This window comes from Spermophilus citellus (genome assembly GCF_964194105.1).
Source record: "Spermophilus citellus genome assembly, chromosome: 3".
Lineage (NCBI taxonomy): Eukaryota > Metazoa > Chordata > Mammalia > Rodentia > Sciuridae > Spermophilus > Spermophilus citellus.
Genome location: NC_138184.1, coordinates 48,968,174 through 48,994,945, shown reverse-complemented (window position 1 = coordinate 48,994,945; position 26,772 = coordinate 48,968,174). Strand labels below are relative to the sequence as shown.

Below are 26,772 nucleotides of genomic sequence, written 5' to 3'. Positions count from 1 at the left end.
CTTAAATGGTGGAATTTTAACAGAGGGAAGAGACCAGGCAGCATGGGATGTCATTCTGGGGTATCACTAGTGCATTTTTCTGTTCCATGAGATATTACCATTTTTCTGACTATTTCAGTCCAGGTCAAGCATATTCTGCTTTGTTTATTTTGCATATTTTATTTTCTGAGAATTGAACTAACCATATACACTTGTCCAAAAAGGAACAGAAGACAAATGATAGCTGCACCCCAGCTGTATCCAGGGAACACGTACCCTTGTGGGAATATGAGATGGGAGATGTGGCTCCTTATTCCCTTAGTCATTCTTGATACACATGTCTCTGATAACACAGAACACAAAGGCATAAGTTTGTATCCAGTACTATAAGCAAGTCCGGTGATTAAAACTATATGTATTTTGTACAAAATGGTCCCCAAATAGATCCAGCTCCTTCTCCTGGTGTTTAACTTTGGAAATGGCCACTGTCTCTGAAGCTGGAGGGAATGTGGCTAGGCTGAGCTTACTGAAACGTCTTTGGGATTTTGACCTGGCATCTGCCCAAAGGACAACCAGGATTAAATGTGGCTCTCCATGAGCACTAAGTTTAGGACACAGACCTTGGATAAGGTGGAGATTCATTCTTGGATAAGGTGATTTTAAACGCTGGCAGCATCTTGAATGATGATCCCCAGGGACAGTCAGAGGTGAGAATTAATTCCTGATAAGCATTTGTGATGTGAAGGAAGAAAGATGCTGGATACACTTGCATTCCTGCACCACATAACACAGTTCCAGGTTTGTGGTAGATTCTAATATACAGCTTTGTGGGGTGGCCTAGTGACTGAGGAGACTAGGTGAGAGACCCTGATACTAGAAAGCAAAAAGAGGGCTGTGGACATTGTGCAGCCAAAATAGAATGTTCACAGGTAACATGACATCTCATAGCACAGTGAAGGTCTTTTGCATTATTTAGGACTATATTGGGGGGAAAAAACAAGAATTGAAGAGACCTTTTAGTAAGCAATTCATTTAACAACAAATGTGGTTACATCACACACATCTCACATGCCTATTCCATGAATCTCTCCCATTTGATAATACTGGATGGACAGCAATCTCCCACAAATGTTAGTCTTTAAACATTCTGTTCTTACTTGTAGAGAGGCATAGACTGGGGGATGCAGAGTTCTAAATCTTTAGATGAAACACAAATTTCAGCAAGTCTTTCCGGATGAACAATATTGACTTTAGGCCAGGTTTGTTCTTGGATTAAGTGGAGCGAGGGTTCTAGAAATGAAGCCGTTTCACTGCTTATAAAATATTATGAAGCAGAAATAGGTTTCTTTCTGTATCAAGAGGTTCTTTTTTTATTATTATTATAAATGGATAGCATGCTTCCTTCCCTTCTGCCCCATCCTGGAGAGTTCCATGACATTCATATACACTTCCATTCTCTTCTTTATGAACTTCCCCATGAGGGCATAGGCAATAAATTTGCATAAAAACCCAATATGATTTAGCACTGTGATAAAGTGAGATGATGGGGAATGCCCAGGCAATCATCTTTCTCCATTACGTTGAATGTTAGCAGTTTAGTAGGGGGTCATGTCTGTCATGCTGTAGTTGGCAATCTCAAGACTGTAAAGTAAAAATGGGAAATGGGTTCAGGGGAGGAAAAAAAAGGAGCTTCTAAGGATGGAATCTGATTCCCATCAAACAGTGGTTCTGAAACTTGAGTGAACCTCAGTATCACCTGGAGGGCTTGTTTCCATACAGCTTGCTGGGTCCCACCCACCCTGGAGCTTCTGACTCAGCCAGCCTGGGTGGGGCTGAGAATCTGGGTTCCTAATAAGTCTCTGGGAGACTTCGATGCTGCTGATAGGGGAACCACACTTGGAGAACCACTGCCAGAAGAAACAGCCCAAGGAATCTGGTTTGGTTCTTGCGTGGGGTTTGCCATTCTTGCTTCGCTCTGTTAACCATTGCAAAGACCTGTTCCCATGGTCGAACCCAGGGCACTGGTGTGTGTTTCTTGGCCCACACTCTGTTTAGAATACTGTCAATTGCTGGTCGACATTTACAAACCTGAAGATACTATATAAAAATTTAATGTCTTAGTTTCTCTCATAATGGGGTACAGCTGGCATTTTGAGGTTTACATTCCCTAAAGCAACCAGTAGCTGGAGCTGAGAAACAACTGTTCCCCTTTGACAGCCAATGCACACTCTTTGTGGTCCTAATCCTCATGTCTCCCCATCATTTCCTCTCAGCCTATGTCACTCACGTGCTTTACCTGCCCATAGGTGTGAAGTCCCTGAACACTGCTCTTGATTAACAGGTACTTACTATTTCGCAAGCAGGGCATGTGTTTCTAGGCACCAAAGATTTGCTCCCTTCTCTTACATTGGCTCTAAGTCTTCCCTCTTCTCCTCCTGCCAGAACCTGCCATATTCTTACCCCAATGCTAAATTGCAGACTCCCTAGGAATTGTCTTAAGGGAGGTATAACTTTGTATTCAATACTGTCAGTGCTTCTGGGCCTGACTCTGATGATCTTCCTCCTCCTTCTCCTCCTCCTCCTCCTCTTCTTCTTCTTCATGAATCTGTGATAGGTTCTTTCTAAACAACACCTTGCAACACATCCCAGCCCTGCCAAGGAGTGGTGTAGAAAGCCTTGGGAAGATTCATGACTCCTGCCCCGTAGGGTATGTGTCCAGTGTGATCTTTTTTACCTTGAGTGTGGACAGAACCTGTGATTTACTTCTAACCAATAGAATCTTGTGAAGGTGAGGGAATTTTTCTTTCTGGTAGTTGATCCTTGACTAATGAAAAGGAATATTGTAATTATATAATAAATGTTCCCATACCGCTTGCTGGGTCCCACCCACCCTGGGGCTTCTGACTCAGCCAGCATGGGTGATTCATGACTCCTGCCCCATATGGTATGTGTCCAGTGTGACCTTTAATCTCATACCCTTGAAAGAGGGGCTGGTGTCCCCCTGAGGACAGACACACATTCTTTGCTGGTGATGAAGTCACAGTTGTTTGGAGAAGCCCATGTGGGAAGGAGCTACAGATAGCCCTAGAACCTGAGGGTGGCCTCCAGCCAACTGCCAGAAAGACAGCTGGGCCCTCAGTCTTCCAGGCACAAGGAAATGAATTCCTCCAACAATCTGAGTGAGCTTGGAGATGGAGTCTTTGCCAGTCGGTCCTCCAGATGAAAAGACAGCCCTATCAACACCTTGACTGCAGCCTCCTAAGACTGCAAGCAGAGGGCCCAGCTAAGCTGTGTCTGGATTCATGACCCACAGAAACAGTGCAGTAATGAATGTGTATTGTTTTGAAGCACTACCTGTTTGGTAATTTGTTAAACAGCCATAAAAAAAAAAAAACCAACTAGTATAAGAAGCAAGGAAAGAAAAACACTTAGCAATGCTATAAAATATCCCCAATTCACTGGGTTAAATAACAGTAATGTATTATTGCTTGTGATTCTCTGGGTTAACTGGGTGGTGGTTCTGGTCCATGAGGCATCAGGGGAGGTTGATAGCGAAGCTGTGCTAGGTGGGAGCTTGGCCAGGCTGCCTCCCTCTCCTTGGACTGGCCTTTCCTCCATGTGGCCTCTAATTCTTCAGGACAATGCTGTGCCCAGCCCTTAGTACAGTGGCCTGGGTTCCTTATAGTAAGGCAGCTGGGCTCCAGGAAAGGAAAAATAGATGGAAGTTGGGGAATCAGGCCGGAGGAGTACTTATGAGTGTCATTTTTAAAAGCTCCTAACCAGGACCTTGCTGAAGGCAAATGCTTAATAAAACATTTTAGAGTGAGCTGGAAGAGGAAAAGCATGATGGGTGACTTAACCACGAGTCTATGAAGGCGGCCTCGTGATTGTGCAATGTGTCCCTTGCCAGCATTTCATTTCTGAGAGCAGAAGTGAGGAGCTCTTTATTCATTTATGGGATGCCATTTACTTTTGCTTAATATCCATTGGTTAGTGGCTTAACGGTAGCTCTTACACATTCAGAATAAAATATGAACTCCTCCATGTGAAAGGCGCTTATTCCAGAATCTGCTCAAGAATGAAAGCTGCATATATTTAAATAAGGAAAATGACTGTACCTGCCACCATGCAGTTTTTCTTCTAATTTAGAAAGAAGAAAGTCATGGAGTTACTTATTACTTATTTCCTCCCCTCTAATGTGTGTAAGAGACATGTGCTGGATAGATAGGTAAGAAAGTGATCAGTTACATGATGTGAAGAAGTGATTTGGGGCCTAGCATGGTGGCACACACCTGTAATCCCAGTGGCTTGGGAGGCTGAGGCAGGAGGATCACAAGTTCAAAGCCAGCCTCAGCAAAAGCAAAGCACTAAGCAACTCAGTGAGATCCTGACCCAAAATAAAATAAAAAAAATTAAAAGGGCTAGGGATGTGGCTCAGTGGTTAAGCACCCCTGGATTCGATGTCTGGTACCAAAACAACAGCAACAACAAAAGGTATTGGCAAACTATGGCCTGTGTGCCAAATATGACCCTTACTTGTTTTTGTCACCTGTGGATTGTGAAGGATTTGTACATTTTTAAATGGGGGGAAAGAAGAAGAAGAAGGAGAAGAAGGAGAAGAAGAAGAAGATGATTTCATGACACCAGAAAATTATGTGAAATTCAAATTTCAGTGTCTATAAATAATGTTATTTTAGCACCACTGCCCTCATCCATTTGTTTCTGTATTGTCTTGTGGCTGATGGTGGGGCTGTGACTGAGCCTGCCTAGCCTGCTAAGCCTGAAATATTTACTATTTGAGCCTTTAAGGATATTGCCAACTCCTGTTCTAAAGGGATCGTTGAAGAAGTTTAGACCAACCCCCGTGTGTGGCTGAAGGTCATTGAATCACCTGCAGTATTTTATGCATCAGCTGAATTTAATGGAAGAGAGCAGTAACAATTTCAGTTTCTCTTTCCATCTCTTCTATGTGATTGAACTGCACTAGCCACAGAGTAAGTGGTGGAGGGGTGGATGCTCCATGGCAAATAGTTCTGTTTATGCTGGGGCTGCTCTCCCCCAAGTGCTTAGTGACTTTTGCTACTTTTCTGTACTGAGTCTTCCCTTCCTCTCTGGTCTCCTTCAGACCCCTCAGGGTTGGGTGATGGGTTTAGGAGAGGAGAGGACTGCAGGCTCCCAAGCCTTGAGCTGGAACCCTGGGTCTGAGATACAGGATCTTCATACATGTTAAACTTGATTGCTCTTTGAACTTGATAGTGGCCTAGGTGTATGGCAGAATGTCATAGGCATCAGTCACTGGGCGAACAGAGGGAATACCCTGGAGAGAATCGGTCAGCTTCTTTGCAAAGACCCAGGAAACCAGAGATTCCCAATCTTAATTCGGGCTGCTATGACAAAATACCTCTGACTGAGTGGTTTGTTACCAACAGAAATGTTTGCTCATGGTTCTGGAGGCTGGAAGCTTGAGATCAGGGCATCAGCATTGCTGAGTTTTGTTAAGGGTCCACTTCCGGTGTGCACACTATTGACTTCTTGCATCCTCACATGGTGGAAAACAGAATGGGAAGGCTCTCTTGTGGCTTTGTAAAGGGCACTGATCCCATTTATGAAGACTCCATCTTTATGACATCATCTTATCCTAATCACCTCCCAGAGGCCCAAACTCCTAATATTGTTACGTTGCAGGCTAGGATTTCAGCACGTGGATATGGGGAGGATGCAGACATTCAGTCTATAACATTCCCTGAACACAAATAAATCGAAATCTCTATAATTCCTATTACTGTGGGGGCAGGATCAACTTACCCATGGATTAATAAACTTCATTTTGGTTTGAATTACCCTTCAGGGGGTAAGATTTGACCTGTAACTCTCAATTTAACAGATGGCATATTAACTTGTTTTTACTGTAGGTAAAATGGGGATACACTGTCTGATGTGCAGTGTGGATAATGGCCCATTTGTACCTCCTAGAGATCACCACACAATCCAACCTTCATGTGGTTTTATGAAGAGCAAGAGAGGCAATTTAGAATGTTCTGTTTTCATCCTCTCCATTCTCCTAAACTTGTTCAATAAGATAATATTTTAAGCTTATTATTATTATTATTATTATTATTAGTGCCAGGGATTGAACCCAGGGGCACTTAACCACTGAGCCATATCCTCAGCTCTTTTTAATATTCTATTTACAGACAGAGTCTCACTGAGTTGCTTAGGGCCTCACTAAGTTGCTGAGGCTGGTTTTGAACTTGCCATCCTTCTGCCTCAGTTTCCCAAGCCATTGGGATTACAGGCGTGTGCCACCACACCTGGCTTAAGCTTATTTTTTTATATCCTAAATTTATAAAATAGACTGATAACAACTAATTTTGGATGCTGAGAGTCAGGTACTATTTTAAATGCTTTATGTGTATTTCATTCTCATAGAAACCACATGAGATGGGAACTATTTTTATCCCTCCCTTTCTTTTACTCTCTTTTCTTTTTACCAGAAGAGGGAACTGAGGCCCCAGGAGTCTTCATATCTGATTCAGAGTTCCACCCTGTGCATTGGGCAGAACTGGGCAAACAGGTCTCCACAGCCAAATGCTGACCCTGTGTCTTAAAGCAGGATGTGCACATCTTGAGAGTGAAGTGAAATAAAATAATCATAGGTCAGAGTGTCTGTGTGCAATAGGTACATTTCCTTGGCCTTCTTGCTCCCAAGTACAGGATGATCAGAGTCTAGGATTCTGTGATCTAGGACCCCATCAATGCTGCAGGCACAGAGCAAGAGGAGAGCAAATTGTATGGCCTCAGGACCAGACATGGTGTGATTTCCCTCTTCTAAAAGGACAGGAACTTCAAAGGTGGAAGTTACTTCAGCTATGTGTACTGTGTTTTATTATCAGTTTTCTGAAGATGATGGTAGCCGAGAGGTCCTTCTAGAGCATGCCAGGGCTCAGGGTTTTTGGAAGATCCTTGGTCACCTGGTGGGGCCTGCAAGGAGGGGACAAAAGCAGCTCTTGGTTTGGAAATAAAGGGAAGTCCCGGATCATAGCATGGTTTGGGGGTTGTAGCTTTGGAGCACTTTTGAAAACCCCACTGGGAATGGTGGAACTTTGAGTTGATGTCCTGTGTATTTCCAAGATGGGCTCTCCTGGGGGTTTGCCCGGGCAGGCCTCTCCCTTAACATAATTAGAAAGATAAAGCCTCAAGGCTAATGCAGCTCTGGCCCAGTGGCCTTCATGGTGCTGAAAGGTTATCTCTGCCTCAGAGCCTTTCAGGTGGTTTTGCAAAGCCTAGGAATCCCCTTTCCTCGTTTTTCCAACTCTGCCACCCTAGAAAGCAGAGTTTCTGAGCTGGGTTGGGGCTTATCCTTTTAAGAACCCAATCCTTAAACAATCTTAAGCAATTTGGAAGGGTCCTCTGCCCCTGACCCCAACTACATTGTTCTCTTCTCTGACTTTCAGACGCTTTCACAAAGCATTTTTTTTTTTTTTTTGCTTTCCTTTGAGCAGATTGAGAGGACAAGGGACTAGCCCAAGATCACAGGCAACTTGAGAAGGAGTTAAGATCATGTGTGCTTGTATGTGTGTGTGTACATGTGTGTGTATCTCAAAATGCCCCTCCCATACCCCCCTACTGACTGTGTCTATTGTTCATCACATAGAATCACATGAATATAGAGGATAAAGGATGGCAGGGGCTGTTGGCTGAGGAAATAGAAGGAAGGGGATCATCATGCAGGAAGTTAAGTCATGCAACAGGGATTTATTGGGGTCTCATTGTGTTCCAGTCTATTGTAACAGAGCCCAGGAATGTGAGGTTAATAAAACACCTCCCAAGAGACCAAAAAGAAATAACTGAATACTAGTAATTGACAAGTGACAAGGCCAGTTAACTAGAAATTATAATAAATCATTTTTCTATCTATCTATCTATCTATCTATCTATCTATCTATCTATCTATCTATCTATTTTGGGTACTGGATATTGAACCCAGACTCCAGGGGCAATTCACCACTAATCTGCATTCTGTGTGCATTTAAAAATTTTTTAAAATTTGAAGACAGTGTCTTGCTGTCTTGTTGAGGCTGGCTTCGAACTCACAAACCTCCTGCCTCAGCTTCCTAAGACGCTAGGATTACAGGCATGTGCCAGTACACCCTGCTATGATAAATCTGAACAAGACAAATGTGAGTGTGAATCAGGGAGTGCTGTGGTGGCACCTGTTATACACAGGGTGACCAAGAAAGTTACTGGGAGGGGGGGCATGTATGAATGAAGGGACCCCATTGCAGACAGTGTTCTGTTAGGGGAATGAGGAGAAGTCGGGAGTAAAGAGCTGGATGATGAGCAGGTGGCTGGAGCCTGGGAGATTAGGAAGACAGGCAGAGGCTACCTCCTCTGGGCTTCGGTGGGCACAGTAAAGAGCTGGGATTGTGATCCAGGGGTAATGGGGATCCAGGGGAGGCTCTTGAATGGGGGAGAGATGTGAATTTCAGAAGTTCTTTCTGGCCTTTGTGTAGAGAATCAGCCAGTGAGATTAGGACTGGGCCCTATAGTTTTAGTTCTAACCATCTTCCTCTCTGACTTCAGGCTGGGTGGTGGCCTAGGTCTTAGATTCTTACTTCCTGTCTCCTGGAGCGCTGCTGTTTCTAGCGGCCATTTTATTTCCAGGCTTGGGTGAGTGGGTGCTTTCCTCTGTTCTTGTTTTCCTTCCCTTCCACTCCCTCTTTCCTTCTCCCTGACTGGGAAGCACATTCTGATCTTGAGTTTGGGGTGAGTCCTTGCTGTTACTTGATTTTTTTTTCAAGAGTGATAAATCCTAAAGCCGTCTTAGGGAAAACATGGAGAACATTCATTTCTCATGGTCAGTCAACGGTGTGACAGGGAGAAGGCATTCTCAGTCACCGTGGGAAGAGCTCCGGCAGCCGAGGAGAGAGTGGAAATGGTTCCTTGTCTCCTGGTTCATTTTTAATTACTTCTGCGGTATTAGACACCCTGTGACTCCAGCAAGAAGAACATGACAAGACAAGTTTAGAAATGAGGCCCACTGAGGCGTGGCCGCTGCCAGCCACTGAAAGATCACATGGAGACAGGGGCTGGAGACAGTTGACTGGCACCTTCCCTGCTGCGACAGCTGCTGTTTCTCTTCCTGGACTTGGTTGCTGGGACCTTGGCCTCCAGCCAGGTGCTGCTGTCCACAGAAAGCAGGTGATGGAACGGTGCACCTTCCCACCAGGTCACCTCCATCATCGTCCAGAAAATGACTGTGCAAATAGCCTCCCTGCACTAGGGGAAGAGTCACACCCTCTTAGCTCACAATCCATTAGGACTCAGCTCCACCCTGTGGGCAGCACTTCCATTGCCATGGCTACTCCCATGGTACAGGTGAAAGAATGAGCCCCAGAGCCCAGAGCATGAGACCAGGAAGTCCCTGTGCCCTGTGTTCTCACATTGCCACCCATCGGAGCCCCCCCCCCCCCAGGGGTTGTTGATTGGGGGAACTTTCTAAGAATGTTTCTTGGGTTCCATTCCTTGCAGTCAGAATCCTGAAATCTGAATGCTAATAGGTGGCTCCTAAAGTATATTTCCTGGGTTATGCAGGCTGTAGGGTCCCCTCTATAGCTCAGCAAGGAGCATCTGGACAAGCTGGAGTACCCTGAGAAAGGCCACTGGGAAGTTATGTCAGGCAGGGCCCAGTCAGGGGCAGACAGCCACTGGTTATTTGAGCACAGAGAGTTCAACATTAGGAATTGTTAAGCAGGTGTTGAGGACTGCAGGGGCACTAGGGGACTCTAGGTGTTGTGAAGCAGCAACTTCAGGGAACAGCGCCTGCAGGAAAGATGAAGGGAAGAGGTTATTAAGAACATTTGGATGCCAAGAGAAGATGGCTGTGGTTCTGGGGCACAGACTTCTTAGGAGAGCCTGGTGGCCAGTAAGTGCTGAGGTATCTGAGCTCAGAAGAGGGTCCTTTGAGGCTGAAAAACCATACTTTTGAGATGAGAGTGCTGGGTCTTTGAGAAGGATGCAATGGGTCTGATTCTGTGCATGTCATGATAACTACCACCTGGTTTCATTCTCTGAGTTTGCTAGAGCAAAGCACTGGGGATAAGGAGCCAACAGGGAGTGCCTTCCTCCATCCATGCAACCCCCCCACCCCTTGGTCAGACCCTGGGGCAGATCCTAGCCAGAAAACAGCTGGCCAAGCAGAAATGTGGTTCACACAACCCTGGTCCCAGCCCCACCTTACAAAGACTTGCTGGATTTGATGCCAAAACACAATAGCTTATTAGCTGGCACACCCAATAATAGCTAGAGGCTTGCCAAATAAGTTCTGCATTATTTGTGAGCCAATCGTATGTCAAGTTCTTATTTCCTGGGTTTTTATTCCTCTTGGACTATTAAGTAGGCTTCTTGTGGTATGGGTGGGGGTGACAGGGCAGTGCTACCTAATGGAAAAAGGGTGGACACATTTCTCCATCTATAAAATGGGGCTAATTATGCACACCTTGCAGATTTGTTAAGATTAAGCAAGACAGGGACTGGAGTTGTGGCTCAGTGGTAGAATGCTTGCCTAGCACCTGTGAGGCACTGGGTTCGATCCTCAACACCACATAAAATAATAAATTGATTAAAGGTATTGTGTCCACCTACAACTAAAAAAAATTAAAAAGGAAAGATAAAAGTTTAAAAAAAGATTAAATAAGATGGTGTGTTACCAAGCTCAGTAATAGACACATGATGGACAATATGCAATGGCTGTATCGTTTGGTGTTATTACTATGATTTTTAGCTACTTTCATTGCTCAACCCCCCTCTGTTATAGTTAAAATGCTATTTTACTAGATGAGTTCAAGATGGTGTAGCAATATTTTTTCAGATGTGGGCAATAGAAAGTACTCTTTTATCCCTGAATATGGATTAATCTTATGTGGTGTCTTGGTTGACTTATAAGAAGATTAAAGTATTCAGCTGCATTTTCAAAACATTTCCAGGCTTTTCCTTATACCTGTTTCATGAATTTAAAAAAAAAATACTTGCCGTAACCTTTTTATCTAAACTTCTGGTACCCGGCAAAATATAGTGGGAAATATTTGACCATTCAAGTATTAGGAATTATGATAAATAGTACCTAGTTTTCATCAATTTGGAAGAGTGGTAGGGAAGATGAGCCTTTGGGATTAGTGAAATATAAAAAGGATATGTGACATGGAGTATTGTGTCTGTGTCACTTATCACTTTTCTAGAGAGGTGGTCAAGGCTCAGATTGCCTGGGTGTCTATCCAAGCTTTACCATTTCTGAGTTTGGGGCATTGGATTAGTGATTTAATCTCCTTGGGCTGAAGTTTCCTCATTGAGAAAGTGGGTGGGGAGTAAGAACCCTGGCGCTCTCTTAGGGGTCTTGGGGGGGTGCACATGTACAAGTCCTTAGAGAAGAGGATTATGGTCCACAGGATCCTGGACCAAGCTCAGCAGGTACATCTGAGTAAAATTCCTCATCACCTGTGCTGCTGTGGAAACAGAATGTCTTCTGTGCACACTGGGCACAGGAGGTTAGGACATGTGAGTGAGACACTTGGTGAGTTTCAAAACAGGTAACTGGTTTAAGCCGCTTGACACTATTTTCTTACCTCATTGCTCTGTTGGCAAAGCTCTCCCCTGGGTGGACAGAAAGCCTCACAACTCCCTGATAACGAGAGATCATGGATTGTAAACTTGCTGGACCCAAGTCAAGGAGATCTGCTCTCACAGAGACTCCTTGCTTTGGGGAGCCAGAAATGAACCAGCAACCACCCAGGAGTGCTGGCAGCCACCTCATTTACCCCATCATTTGTGTTCATTATCTTATCAGTTGACTTGTTGCCCACTTCCTTGGTAGGACAGGATAGTGAGTAGGATGCAAGTGAGGGAAGAACCCCTCCCTGCCACACACAGGCTGTCAGGAACATGCCTGGTGTATGGGGAGGCAGAGGCCCACAGGCCTGGCAGCCGGCTGAGTTTCTCCACCCAGCCACACCCAGCTTGTGTTGCAGCCAAACCCCATTCTTGCCCTCTTCTCAGATGTGTTTTGCCAGAAGCAGGCACCTCGTGGCCCCTTCCCCACACAGCAGCCAGAGACCTAATTTGGTATATTTGGGCGTATGTATACACTTACATTAATCATGACCACAAACCAGGTGAGAAACGTTCATTTCCACCAAAAGTTTCTTGAGACACACCTTCTTGCCAAATTTTAAGTGCACAAAACCTTATTGTTATAACTAGAGAGGCACTACATTGTGCAGGGCATCCCTGCTATGAACTCTTCTTGTGTGACCACAAGTGGTTTAAACTTGTTTAACATTCAAAATGGGTTTAACATTCAAAATTCCCCAGTCACACCCTCCTCCAGCCCCTGGTAACACCCATTTTATCGTCTCCTTCTATACCTTTGACTATTTCAGATGGCACATGTAGAAGGAATCTTGCAGACTTTTTTCTTCTGGAACAAATCTTTATTTCACTCACATGTTTTCCTGGTCCTTTGGAGTTGTTGCAAATAGTAGGATTTCCTTCTTTTCAAGGCTGGATAATAGTCCCTTGTGTGTATAAATTACATTTTCTTTTTGTCCATTCTTCTGCCTGTGGTTATTTGGGTTGTTTCTGTATCATGGTTACTGTGAATAATATTGAACCAAACTTGGGAGTGCAGCCATCTCTTAGAAATCCTGATTTCAGCTGGGTGCAGTGGCGTGCACCTGTAATCCCAGTAGCTCGGGAGGCTGAGGCAGGAGGATTGTGAATTCAAAGCCAGGCTCAGCAACTTAGCAAGGCCTTAAGCAACTCAGCAAGACCCTGTCTCTAAATAAAAAATATAAAAAGGGCTGGGGATGTGGCTCAGTGGTTAAGAACCCCTGGGTTCAATCCCCAGTACCCCCCCCCAAAAAAAATCCTGATTTCAATCCCTGTGGATATATACCTAGAAATGGGATTGCCATACTGTTTCTCCATGATGACTGTACTAGTTTACAATCCTACCATCACTGGTCAAGTGTTCTCTTTTCTTGAAAACACCCATTTCCTTTTGTGTTTTTAATAGTAGCTATCCTAACAAGTGTAGGGTGACATCTCATTGTGGGGTTTGGCATTTTTCTGATGATTAGCAATGTCTACACCTTTTGGCCATTGAATATGTCTTATTTGGAGAAATGTGTATTCCAGTCCTTTGCCCACTTCTTAATTAAGTTTATTATTATTATTATTATTATTATTATTATTATTAATTTTAAAATTTGTTTTAGCTAGTTATACATGACAGTAGAATGCACTTTGATATATATATATATATATATATATATATATATATGGTATAATTTTTCATTTTTCTGATTGTTTTTATTATTATATTAATAAGAGCATTATTCGATATTGAGTGTTTGGAGTTCATGATAATATTTTGAAAATTAAACCCTTACAGATATGTGGCTTGTATGTCATTTAGATATGGTTTGGATTTTCTTAGATATGACACCAAAACTAGAAGCAATAAAAATATAAATAGTAGTACCTGCATAAGTAGTACTACATCCAACTAAAAAGCTTTTGTTACAACATAGAAAACAACCAGCCAGGTGCTGGGTGCACGCCTGTGACCCCAGTGGCTTGGGAAGCCGAGGCAGGAGGATCATGAGTTCAAAGCCAGTCTCAGCAATTTATGGAGGCCCTAAGCAACTTAGCGAGACCCTGTCTCTAAATAACATATAAAAAAGGGGTGGGGATGTGGCTCAGTGGTTAAGCACCCCTGGGTTCAATCCCTGGTACCAAAAAGAAAACAACCAATAAATGGCAAGGCCAGCTATGGACCTGGAGAGAGACCCTTTGGAAACTGAAAGCAGATGGTACCAATGAATCCTCCCCTCTCATATCCTGCCCTGGCTCCCCACTCTGTGCTGAGTTCAGGGCAAAGTCCCATCTCTGGTCAACAGGGCCTAGCCTGATGGGTGCTGGTTTATCTGAATTGTCTCTCAGCGGCTGTCCTGCCCTCTGCTTAGCCCGCTGTTGTCATGGCTACTTTGGGGCATTTGCTTTCCTGTTCCTTCTACCTGGATTTTGTAGGTTTCTCCATTGACTCACTCCTCACTTCCTTCATGCCCTGGTTCAGATGCTGCCTTTCTAGTGACTTCTTTCCCAACTGACTGATTTAAGGTCCCTCCTGCTTCCAGCCTCCGCTATCTCCCGGCTTTCCAGTTATTGATGGCCCTTTTCATCTGCAGTGTATTAGGTAGCGATCTTAAGGAACTATGTTGTGATTGTCCTCTCATCCACCAGAAGCAGAATCCTGAGAGCAGGGCAGGGTTTCTGCTTTGTCTATTCCTGTGACCCAATGGACTAGGGACACAGGGAGCCTCGGAGCCTTCCCGAATGCCAGCTGAGTACTTTGCTGAGCTCGGTGCTAGCATCACCTCATTGATCCTGGCAGCACTTTTATGACTTAAATATTTACAGTCTGTCCCTTTTATAGGTGAGAAAAGGGAGTTGAGAGCAGGTTAATCAACTTGACTCCCAAAGCCCTGGTATTATAGCCTGATCCCCAGCTCTTCTGCTGGTCTGAGACCCTGGGGTGGACAGGACCTGCCTGGGGTTTCCCTGTTGAGCTCTCTTGGGGATGCAGAGTGCCCAGGGACTCGGTGACAATTTCCAAGAAGTGTGTTTTGAATTCTAAATGGTGGTGGATTAACTTTTAGGACCACTGCCATGGTTGGACAGAATGACCTTGGACAGTAAAGTCTTCCAGGGAAGGGATTTCCCAGTACCTTACTATCTCTAATAGCACCGATCATGGTGGTGACGGATAATTGGTATCATAATCTCTGCAGCGTTTGTCTTCCCTGGTACTCACCTAGATGGGTTCCTGATTTTTTTCTCCTACAAAACATAATACCTAACCCTGTGTCTGACACATAGTAGGTGCTTAGTAAACATTTATGGGAGCAAGGAAGAACAAGTAGATTTGGATCAAGGCAAAGTTTCTGCATCCCTGCTGCAGTAAATTAATGCTATATGCACAGAGAAATAGGATTTATTTTTTGAACTTGATTCCAGCAGCACATCAGGAAGGATTCCCAATCCCAAAGCCTGACCATGAGCCTTGTGTCTCTTGGTACTTAATGCTTTTTCCACATTGTGAGATCTTCATCCCAGAGGAGACTTCTACTTCCTCAGCTAACATTTTTGATAGAGAAATTACCTTTATGCCTCATAAATGAAGCTCCTTCTTCTAGTAGATTCTGAGACATCTGATACCCTCCATAGACTGACCCTTGTATTCCCTCTTGAAACAGCTGGGGATAAACCTAAGGCTCCTGATGCCAAATATTTTGGCTATCAACCCGTTATGCAGCCAGCTACCCTTACCTCGATCATTTCTATAAAAACTATGAAGGGAACAGATTTATAGGGCTCTGTGAGTGTGTTCTATTTCTGCAGCCCCGCACTCTGCGCCTGGCTCCTTTCAGACCCTTTGCTCAGCCCAGAGCCTCCCACAAGAGCCTTTACGCCCTCTCCTGGGATCTTCACATACAAGTTGAGTTTGGTTCATTGTTCACTCTTCCATAACACAAAAATAGATTTTATTCTATTCTCTTCCCTCCTTGGGGATTCCTATCTAGAAAAGAAAACAGCAGAGGGCAGTGACTAATGGGCCTCTTTGGGGGAGACTCTTATGAGCCGCATGTTCACTGTCAGACATGAATTTTGCAGCCTGACGTGCATATTTGGAAAGAATAGAGGCCCGCGTGGAAATCCGCGCTGGAATGTGAACCTAAAGTGAGCTGTCCAGGGAGGTTTTAGCTAATGGCCAGGAAGCCTCCCCGGGGGCCCCCTCAGAGCCGGGGAACAGATTTTCAAAGTGCCTTCTGATCCAGGGAATGCTAGCCTGGCTGGAGGCCGGCATCTGGAGCCCTTTGGGTCAGAAGCCTGAAGTTTTGGCCCTCTTGACTCTTGCTTCTATGAGTCTGACCCTCGAACTCATGGAAACTGCAAGGCTTTTAAGATTTGGATTGCTTCCGTTTTTTGCTTTCACGTGATTTGTTTTGAGCCTCCATAGGACAGAGAGAGAAAGTGATGAATTTAGAATTTCAAAGGACACTGTTCTGCATCAGAACTCAGAACGGAAGGATGTCTATGTAAACCAAGGAGACACGAACTGAAATGTGTTTTCTCCCTGCAGAATAATTACCCTAACTGTCTCCTAAAGTATCAGTTCCCTCCCTTCCTCTTGACTTAGGAAAGGGTTTTTTAAATTTTTTTTTATTTTTATTTATTTATTTTTAATGAGCTCTTCCTTATTAAACGAAAGTTCCAGCCTCTTTAAAGAAAAAGAAAAGACAAAAACAATCCAGGGAGTCCCGTGAAGCTAGGGTTTGACAGCTGGATCTCTGAGAGAAGGAGAAAGGGATGGAGTTAAGATTGTAAGGTACAGGTTTCTGCTTCTGCCGCTTGTAGACAGAATGCTTAGAGATCCCTGCACTGGTGCTACAGATTCACTACCACAAGTAAAGAGCTAACATAGTGGTCCATCCAAGCCTCCAGGACATTCCCAAAGGATCAGCTGTTTGGCTCACAGGGATGTCTCACAGATCAAAGTAAACCTGCACAGTATGTTTTTAATATATATTCATATTCACATATCTTTAGAAATATGTATATATTAACATATTCACGTATGTTTAAGATATATGTACATATTCACATATATATTCCCACAATACTAAGATACTTATAATACATATGTGTATATATATCATCAGTAAAGTATCCCCTGACCACCGTTTCTCTTCTTGCTATAGACTTTTATCATACCTGCTATTTTTTTCCCCCTGATATGAGGGATGGAATCCTGGGGCAATTTACTACTGAGCTAACTGAGCTACATCCCCACCCACCCCCTTTTTTTAATGTTTTATTTTGAGACAGGGTTTCTCTAAGTTGCTAAGGCTGGCCTCAAACTTGCAATTCCCCCAGCTTAGCCTCCCGAGTGGCTGGGATTATAGGCATGGGCTACCACGCGCCCTGCTCCACCTGCTCTTTTCCTTAAAGACACCATCATTTATGTTTAAAGTCAGATATTCACTTGAAGTTTCTCCCAGTTATTAACTCTTTGTGCACTGTATGCGCACATGTCCCTCTCATTCATCAGTATATACCCTACATTTAGCTGTTAGTATTTAGTAGCTGCTTAATAGGAGACTGCATGTCTGCATGTGTGTGTATGAATGGGTGTGTGTGTCTGTGTGTGCCTGTGTGCATGCACATGCATGTGTGTGTGTAAATGGATGAATGATGAGTAGGGTGTGGATAAATGGATGGGGGGATATGGGGACGAGATGATTACTTTAATTCTCTGTACCACTGAATACTGAACACAAAACATGTGCTTTTAGGGTTGAAAAGACTCAAACCATCATGTGTGGGGCCTGACATTCCCTTGATTGGCTCACCTGTGATCCCCAGAGGCTAGGCTTATTGACCAGAACAAAGAAGAATGTAAAGGGAGTCTGCTAATAGCCTAAATGCTGTGCATGGCATCCAGCAGGGTTTAGGCACTAAGTGCTTACCTGGAATAGATGTGAAGGGCTTAGGAAGGCCTCTTAGACAGAAAGCTAAGAGTTCCCTTAGAGGTTGGCAGCCCTTTCTGAACCTCATCCTCTAGACACCTCTTCCAGCCATGGCTCAGGCCCTCCTGCACCCTCAGGCTCAAGCCAGCATGGGCACTGCTTCTCTTGCCTTATAGCTTCAAGGCCAGGAGCTTGCCACACTTTCTTCTCTCCTCCATTGCCACCGGACTGATGTCTGTGGCAGAATGTGCAAGAGTATTTAGAAGAGACAGGACAGAGGAAATAATTTCTCATTGTTCCTTCCAAAGTGAAAACCTAATAGGAGTAACCAAGAATTAGAGTCTTAAGTTTGAAGGAGACAAAAGCAGAGTGTGTTGTGCAATTTAGCCTTCAACTGTATGATCAAGCCCCTCCGTCTCTCTAAACTTCTAACTTATTAAATGGCCTTGCTAATACATCCTTCCCAGTTCTGTTGCAAGAAAAACAAAAGCATGTGGTAGTACCATTTGATCCACCGACCAGAAAGAAAATGGGAAGAAAATCTTGAGGCAAGAGAACAGGATGAATGAATCAGAATCTCCAGTAACACCCTGAGAATATGAAAATGTTTAAGAAGGACTCTTGAGAACTTTCTGGAAGGATCTCTCTCTCTGTCCTGGCTGTGGCTGATTTTAAATTTTAAAATTTACAGCCATGGCTGGCCAGGCTTTGTTCTCACACAGCCTTTGGGACCTTCCCATATGTGCAGGAAGCTCTGCGGGCCTTGGTGTCTTGTGGGCCTCTAGTTGGCTTGTTTTAGAGCCCATGTGGGACCTCCTGTTATCCTCCTCTGGGAACTCCAAGGACCATGTGAACTGAAGTGTCATCCCTGGGCCTCTCAGGGTATCTGCACGGTGACTTGGTCTTCAAGGCACCGAGACTTTGATCAACCTGTGGCAGAAGGCTTGTGTGAAACCCTTCCTGGTTTTCTTTTTTAAAAACACAAATGGAATCTGGAATTGATCCCAGATAAGACATCTGCCTCTTAATTTCACTTCAGAGGGGCAGGATGACAAGAAAGGCGATGAAGACAACTAAATGCATTTATGATTTATGCCCCCGGTGATAAATCAATGGATGATTTCTCCCCAAAATGTGGTCACTGCCGGCCTAACTCATACCAGCTGACACATCTATGAGATGCATAAGGGAACAGGGGCCGAGCCCCTTCCTTGCCATGTGCACACCAGTCCCAGAGCCTTGCGCCCCAAGGATGGGGGTCTGCACAAGTGAGCAAGGGGATCGTCCTCATGCAGCCAGGACGATGGCTGCCTCCTGACATCCTCTTGTCCTCCTTGAGCCTGTGTTTCACCTTCCTGCGGTTGATGGCGTAGTCACGTTCAGCCTGTCCATCATTCCCCTCCAGGATTCCTTTCTGTGCTGCCCTTCTGGTGTATGGAGTTGAGATATTTTCCATTCTCTCAAGATGACTTGAGCCAGCCCCGTTCTCACCAGTATCCCTCCAGGCAAATGGGAAGAGTGGAAAATCGTTATCAACTCTTTCATTACCTCCAGCTGGGCTGCACCCAATCTGAGAAGATAAGGTTTCATCCCAAGGACCAGCTTCAGGCCTCCAGACCTGGCTCTCTGGAGCACTCCCTTGGGGAGGCTTTTGAGGGCCAGTGTAATTAGAAAATGAACCAGTGAGAGCAGAATCTGCCCTGGCCAGCAAAGCCCGTGGTGGCCCTGGTGCCACAGGTTCACAACCCTCTGCCCCCTGCAAGGTTTTCTCTTATCCCAAAGGTCCGACCTTATCTTTCTGAACTCAGAAATGCACAGTTACATGTGCCAACATATTCTGTCGCTCAAGATGTTCAAAAAATTTGTTGTACCATTTTCTTGACCACTGGGTAGACAGAGAGCAAGCAGCTGGATTGCTTCGTTCCTCACTGGTTTTCTGAAGCATCATGGGAGGCGCATTCATCCAAGAGTAATTTGAGGTTTGTGGAGGGAATGCCACCGTTTGTTTTACAAGTTACCTGTGCACAAAGCTGCCTGGTTGTGCCTCTCATTTCCTCTGGATGAAGAATGCCTTTGTTCCTCCATTTCTTTGGTCTTTGTTGGCACACACTGGATAAATTCTTTGGAAAGCACCAAGGCCATTTCCAGGGCCCAGACTGGGAGGTGAAACTCACTGGAGATGGAAGGGGCAGAGTGTGAGGGTCCAGAGACTGGTGCTTTCTGCAGGAGGTGTGCAAGGTGAAGGAAGCGCCTGGTCTACTTAGAAGTTCTGCAAGGAGGGAGAAGCCCAGAGCCATCGGCGGCTGCAGATGGAGGTGTCACCCTGAGTTGGAACACCAGGGCTTCAGCTGCAATCTCTGATGGGGGGACCAGGTGGCCCTGCTCCACCTAGGCAGTGTCGAGAAGGGACCACAGCCAGGTAGTAAAGGGCCAGTACATTTGCTGCCTCTGTTGGTTTTTTGCATTACCACTGTCCCATTCAGAAATAGTATGCCCACAGCCTTGATTCTAGGGACATCTAATAATATACTGAGAGATCTAAGCTGCCTTTTCTCCAGCTCTGAGGTGATGATCCATACTCTACCTTTATGTGAGCCAGCGGTTCTAATCGGAAACCATCGCCGTGGAAACCGCTTGTCCATTCGGTCCCCTTCGGGAATCATAAATTAAAAGGGAGCTTGATCGATTCTGTTTAATGCCAAAATGAAATCCTCACATCCTTTGCTGGATATTCCATAATTAGTTGACTTCTCAGAGGAGTTCTAATTATGCCTACGGTATCAGATGGAGGTAATGAAATGCATTCATCTCCCTCGTGCTCCGTCTGTCACTGAGCTCGGAGTTCCGAGGCAGTCCTCGGGGGCTTGCCTTCTAGCTCAATGAGCAAAGCTTTATTTACAGCTGCAGAACTTGGAAATGAAATACAAAATTATTTTATGATGTACTTCTTTTTTTGTATTCCCTCTAAGAAAATCGGTTTTCCTGAGCTTCGCATGCTGCGTGAGTACCCAAGTGTAAAGTTAGCTGTACTGATCCCAAAATGACTAGATTACCCCCACAATGCACTAGTAAGACCCGAAATACCACAAAACTGCCAGGAATAGAATGAGAGTCTGGGCAAAGACCAAAGGGAATGAGTTCTTCGACACTGAATTTCATAAACTGTAACTTTAGTTAGAACTTAGATGGAGGGAGGGATGGATGGATGGATGGATGTGTGGGTGAGTGGATGGTTGGATGGGACTGAGGCTGGATATTTGTTTTTTTTTTTTTTTTTAAAGAGAGAGTGAGAGAGGAGAGAGAGAGAGAGAGAGAATTTTTAATATTTATTCTTTAGTTCTCGGCGGACACAACATCTTTGTTGGTATGTGGTGCTGAGGATCGAACCCGGGCCGCACGCATGCCAGGCGAGCGCGCTACCGCTTGAGCCACATCCCCAGCCCCGAGGCTGGATATTTGAATGGATGGATGGATATTTAGTCAGGGAAGACTATAGATAGAAGAGATCTAAAACTTAGAAAAATCTACCTTTGATATGTTATTCTGTATTTTATTGCTGGAGAAAATGTTGAGGAAAAGTTCTCCTTTTTTTTTTCCTTTTAATAATTCCTTATTTATTAAAGGGAAATTTAAGACTCAATTTCTCAATAGATAGTGCTGAAAGGTAACTATAAAGCGAGAGGGAAATTTGTGTTAGAGGAACATGTGTCTGAGAAAAACCAGGTCAGAGAGAGTCTTATATTCTAATAGTATAAAATAGAAGATAAAGTATATTCTTTATGAATAAGTCATTGGTAACCAAGTAACATCAGAACAAAGCTAAGCTTGTATTTCCCTTAGAAGGAGGTTGTTCCTTAATATATGAGCGAATGGAAGCCAAGCCAAGAAGGAGCTGTTCAGAGTGACATTTATAGAGTGTAGCTGCCTCGATTTCTCCACCAACACAGATGCTCCACGTGAGGGGGAGAGCTCCCCACTCTGTTGCTAACACAACAGTTAAGAAAGTCAGGGGTGCCTGCTCATTTCTGTCCTCCTACACAAGGTCTCCTGAATTCCTTCCAATGGCTGCAGGTACTAAAGGCATTTTTTCTGTGACATTACCTTCTTTCCAAATTTATCCCTTGAAATATATACAAAAGGAAAGGGTTTGAAAGATGTTAAACCAAGTTTCCCAAGACAAAAGGTCAGTCTTGTTTTGTGCCATATGATTCAGGGTGCCTAGAGGATTACCTGGTAGTATGAAGGGAGTCTAGAAATAGCATTATCCCCATGGGGTGGAAATGCCAGGTGCCACCAAACACCTTCTGTCTGGCCCAGTACTTGCAGCAACAGAATCCTTACGAGAACCTGTCTTTGTATTTGGTGGGAGAAATCCAGTGGAGCATCTGCAGGCAATTCTTTGGCTCTAGGGGTGGATTTTCCTCCCATTAAGAGAGCTGTTCACACACTGGATTGACGAAGGGTTAGTTTATTCTTGTTTCTAGCAGAAGCAGCCTACTCTAGCTTCAACTGCCGGATCAGGTCCCCTCCTGTGAGTCACTTATCTGCAATCTGGCTGGTGCACATAATTATTGCATGTGCACTGTTCCCAAAACATCCTGATTAGAAAAGATACAGAAAAGGGACCCTCCCTCGAACTGTTTTTCAAACATAAAGTTGAAATCCTTGAACCTCACAATTTGAAGGTACCTTAAAAGAGTGAAATTATATGAATTGGTCTTTTTGAGACTAAGTTATGAAATCTGCTGGTCACTTTTGTTTTGTGCTGGTCAAATGCATTATCAGTAACCATCATCTAAAACAGAGGCTAGAGTGAAGTGGTAAGAGAAGCCCTTCAACAGATGAATGGATAAAGAAAATATGGTATATATATACACAATGGAATATTACTCAGCCTTAAAGAAGAATGAAATGATGGCATTTTTTTCAGGTAAATGGATGGAGCTGGAGAAAATCATGCTGAGCAAAATAAGCCAATCCCCAAAAAACAAAGGCTGAATGTCTTCTCTGATATGTGGATGCTAATTCACAGTAAAGAGGAGGGGCTAGGGAAGAATAGAGGTACTTTGAATTAGGCAGAGTGGAATGAAGGGAGGGGAGGGGGTATGGGATAGGAAGAATAGTAGAATGAATCAGGCATTATTACCCAGTGTACATATGTGATTACACAACCAATGTGATTCTACATCTTGTACAACCGGAAGAATGAGAAGTTATACTCCATTTATGTATGATGTGTCAAAGTGCATTCTACTGTCATATATAACTGATTAGAACAAATTAAAAGAAGAGGAAGAAGAAAAAGAAGAAGAAGGAGGAGAAGGAGGAGAAGAAGAAGCTGCCACCACCGATGCCAGAGGCCACTTGGAGTGGTTAGATGAACATGTAGTGGGAAATGAGGGTCAGTACATCAGAGTCTGGAAGAAACACATTATTAGTGGCATCATGGCCCAGAGGGATAATTCCTAAAGTATGAGCCCTAAGCACAGCAGGGCTTTTACTTTTATACATAAGTGAGGTTTAGGTACATCAAGGCAAGGGAGTTGGTACAATTCTATTGGAGGTACATTTTACATTCCTTACATGGGCGCAAGCTTGTCAACAGCCTAGGGACCCTTAGCTCTTGCAGATTAGGGTTTTACTGCTACAAACCTAAAGGGAATTGTTCTGTCCCGTTGCTTTGTTTCCTACTTCTACTACTGCGGTTATCTTTTTCACGTTACCTGATGGCCATTGTAAGCCTCTATGGCTAAATGTCAGTAAGCAGACCTTCTGTGTGTCAGTGAGCAGAACCCCAGCCTGCCAGCTCCTAAACTGCTATTGTTCCCATTTTGCTTCACCACAAACATACTTTTAATTTATTTCTACTTACAAACAGCCTCCCTACCATCACACGGACCCCTTTTTGTCTCAGTTACAGGGATGATACAATCATTTGTTGAAAGGTGAAAAAGAGTAGGATCACATGTTAAAAAAGTCAAAATAGACATTTTCAGATTTGAATTTTGTATCAACTTGAGATGGCAAAAAATGATAATAGAATTTTTTAATAAAAAAATTCAGAAGTCTACTTATAACATTGCTGTGTTTAAAGAGAGCTTGTGTTTTAAGAGTAAATATCATTGGTAGACCTTAGGAAAGAAATTTAAAAAAAAAAAAAACATCAAATGCTCTGAGCAGGGAGACAGTGCCTTAAATATTAGTAATAAATCAGGTCTAATGAAAAGAAGTGGACCAATCAACCATAAAATGCCTTGAAAGCCTTTTATTTTTCCAAAATGTCATTAGCATGTGGCTGAGAGGTGAAAGACCCTAACCTTCTTTCTCCATTTACACAATTACATTTCATCAAGTACAAACTGCTTGGCAGAGTCCAGGAGGCCAGGATCTGCCAAGAGAAGGGCTGTCAGGAGGATAGGTCCAGTACTCTGGGGACCAGGAGCCACACAGTTAATGTGTGAGTGAGGCCCCATCATTGTTCCAAGAAGCCTCCTTGGCCTTTCTCCGTGTTTGATCACAGCGACAGTATCTCCGTCGTTGTTGACACAGGCTTATTGCTCAGGTGTGGAATGCACACAGAGCCCACTCTTGGCATTTGCTTTGCAACACGGGGAATTCTTAGTCTATTAAATTAAAAACAAATTCATTCTGTTCCTTCTGGTGTTACAGTGTAAATATCTTCCCCAAACCTGCGGTGGATGGCTCTCGTGGTAAATGGGTTTGTGCTTCATCTGTTTGACTCCTGGAGCCAGGATCCTAGAAGAAGAGCTGTAGGAGGGATAGGGATGTAACTGATAAACCGTGCTTGCTGCAGACATTGTTTCAGGCCTGTAATCCACATGCAGCTGCAAGGCCCTGCAGAATTGTGGCTTCTAGTGCCTTTCATGCTTTGCCTCAAACCCGGGCTTTTTCGACACCAGGACACTGGCTTTCTTTCCCAGAGGTCATTTGCATAAGCTGCTCCATCCCTTGCCAGACTCTGTTGGACACACCTTCCCTGCCTGCAGGACACCATCCTCTTTCCTTGGCACAGGTTCATATGGACCAGCATTCCTTGCCTTTTGAGCATTTACCTCTATTTCTTACATTCTCGTTAATGGTGTAGTCTTATTGCTGGACTCCTTCATGGAGCTGTAAGCTCCATTAGGGCTGGCATGGTCATGCCACTGGGAAGTTACACAGCTCCATGCTCAGAAAGATTCCGTGCTGTTGTAGAGAGACCGCTCAGAAAACACACCAAGGCCGAATTTGAACAAATTAAAGAATTTTTATTTACCTGTTTTGCCAAAGATACCTGGGCAGGGGCTGTGTCTGACAGAGTCCAGAACAGCAGCCCCCCTCTGAGAGAAATCAGCTATTTAAGGAGGAAAACCACATCCTATGGAATTTTTTGGTTAGCAAGCAAGCAAGTTACAGAAGCAAAAAGGCTGTTAGCCGAGCAACTCAACTGACTGCATCTTGGGTCCAGGCAGGGGTTGGACAACGTCGAGCAGGTGGTTAGTGGAGATGAAGTTCTACTTAAAGTCATATAGGTGACCAAGACCACCATATCCCAAGTTGAGTTCATTTTGTAGGGTACAAAGTACAGAAGACAATATATTTTTTTGAATTTATCAGAAAACAGTTTTCATTTTGTTTTCTCGAAATGGGTCCTGCAGCTGTCTTTTCACAAGAGCAGTAACAAAAAAACTAAGGTAGAATCTAGAACAGCTGAGATGGAGTCACTGTGGCTACAAGTGCAGGCTATTCCCTTCTTCCCTATGACTTATTGCTTATGGCTTAAATTCTATGTCTTACAATTGCTTATTTCTGTTATCAAAATCTTATTCTTATAGTCTATAACCTATGCCTATACCTATAACTTATTGATTGTATTGATCAATTCATACCATAACAGTGCTTGACATGACGCTCTGCCATTTTCATCTTGAAATCCTTAATACTTTTCACAGTCCCACTTTGCACCACAAATCACGTAGTCCACTCTAGGTTAGGGCACAGCTCTGTTGCTAGTTAGATCTCCAGCACACACAATGTGCTCAAGAGGCCTTGTAGGAATGAAAGGCTCAGTCACAAAAGGTAATCTCTTTTCATTAGTGCACGAAGTGGAAAATGGCTAATACGTAATATCAGGTCAAGATGTTATATATTTTCCTAGCAGTTGACGATTTGTTCTCGTTCTTTTCATGAAGTTTGGCCAACGCCACCGAAATCGAATCCGAGAAACATGCATAGTATGATCTAAGAAAAAGAATGGGTTGCGAACTCTAGGAAGTATAACAATGGACCAGTCTGTTGTTAATTTTTCTGTTCTATATTTAGAACTGAAAGGCGAAAATGTTCATTGTCTCACCAAGACTGTTGTAATGAGTTAGGGTAACCACTGTGTGGGATCCTGAAAATGTCTTTCAAAAGAGAGAGAGAGTTAGACAGTGACTGGGACTTTTCTGAAGTAGTACCAACTCTCTCACCTGTATTCGTTCAAGTCCAAGGGAAGACTGAAATGACAAAAAGTCCAGTTTGATCCTCCTGTCACATAACTGGGGACCCTTGCTCTCCATAACAGCAAGCATAGCCAAATGCCTGCTGTGGAGCACATACAGAAACTTGCAACTTCCACAGTTTTTATGCAGCATGCCCATAAGTTTTCTGCCATTTTTCTGTGTTGGACAGGTTTTCCCACCCTCCCCTGCCCACCGCAAAGGTGACTGCCGCCTGCAGATTGTGAAGTTGGCAGGAGTTTCCAGGCTGTGCCGGCTCAAGCTGTTAATAAATTAGGTGCACAGAAGTGTGATGGCTAGGCGTTTCCTCCTGGAGTTCATAGGCCTTCCAGAACATTTATGTCTCATTACAGCCTGTACAGCAGTTTATGCCCTAATAAATCAGGGAAGCTTTGCAGAGATGGGCTGCATCGTAATGAATCTTTCTTTTGGCATTTTCCCTTTACAGGCACAAATAATGGAGCAAAACCGCCCCATCTGGCCCCTCTGTGAGGGAGAACTCACAGCAGGAAGCTGTTTTCTCAAGCATCACAGAGGTCATTGTAGGTAGCAGGAATAAGGGGGGCAGCCAGGGCTGTGAGTGACAAGGTGGAATGAAGCCATTTATGAGCCTTTATCACTGTGATTATAGGCATTAGTTGGACTGTCAGGGGCTTGTTCTCTCATCCTGTGATGGGTTACGGTCTTTGGTCTTGGGATTTTTCACG

The 26,772-nt window shown here is 44.0% G+C and overlaps 1 protein-coding gene across 2 annotated transcripts in view; it reads left to right on the top strand.

Annotated features, from left to right (window-relative positions):
• CACNA2D3 (calcium voltage-gated channel auxiliary subunit alpha2delta 3) overlaps positions 1-26,772 on the top strand; it is an 890,062-nt gene that overhangs the window by 461,040 nt on the left and 402,250 nt on the right. The window lies entirely within an intron of this gene.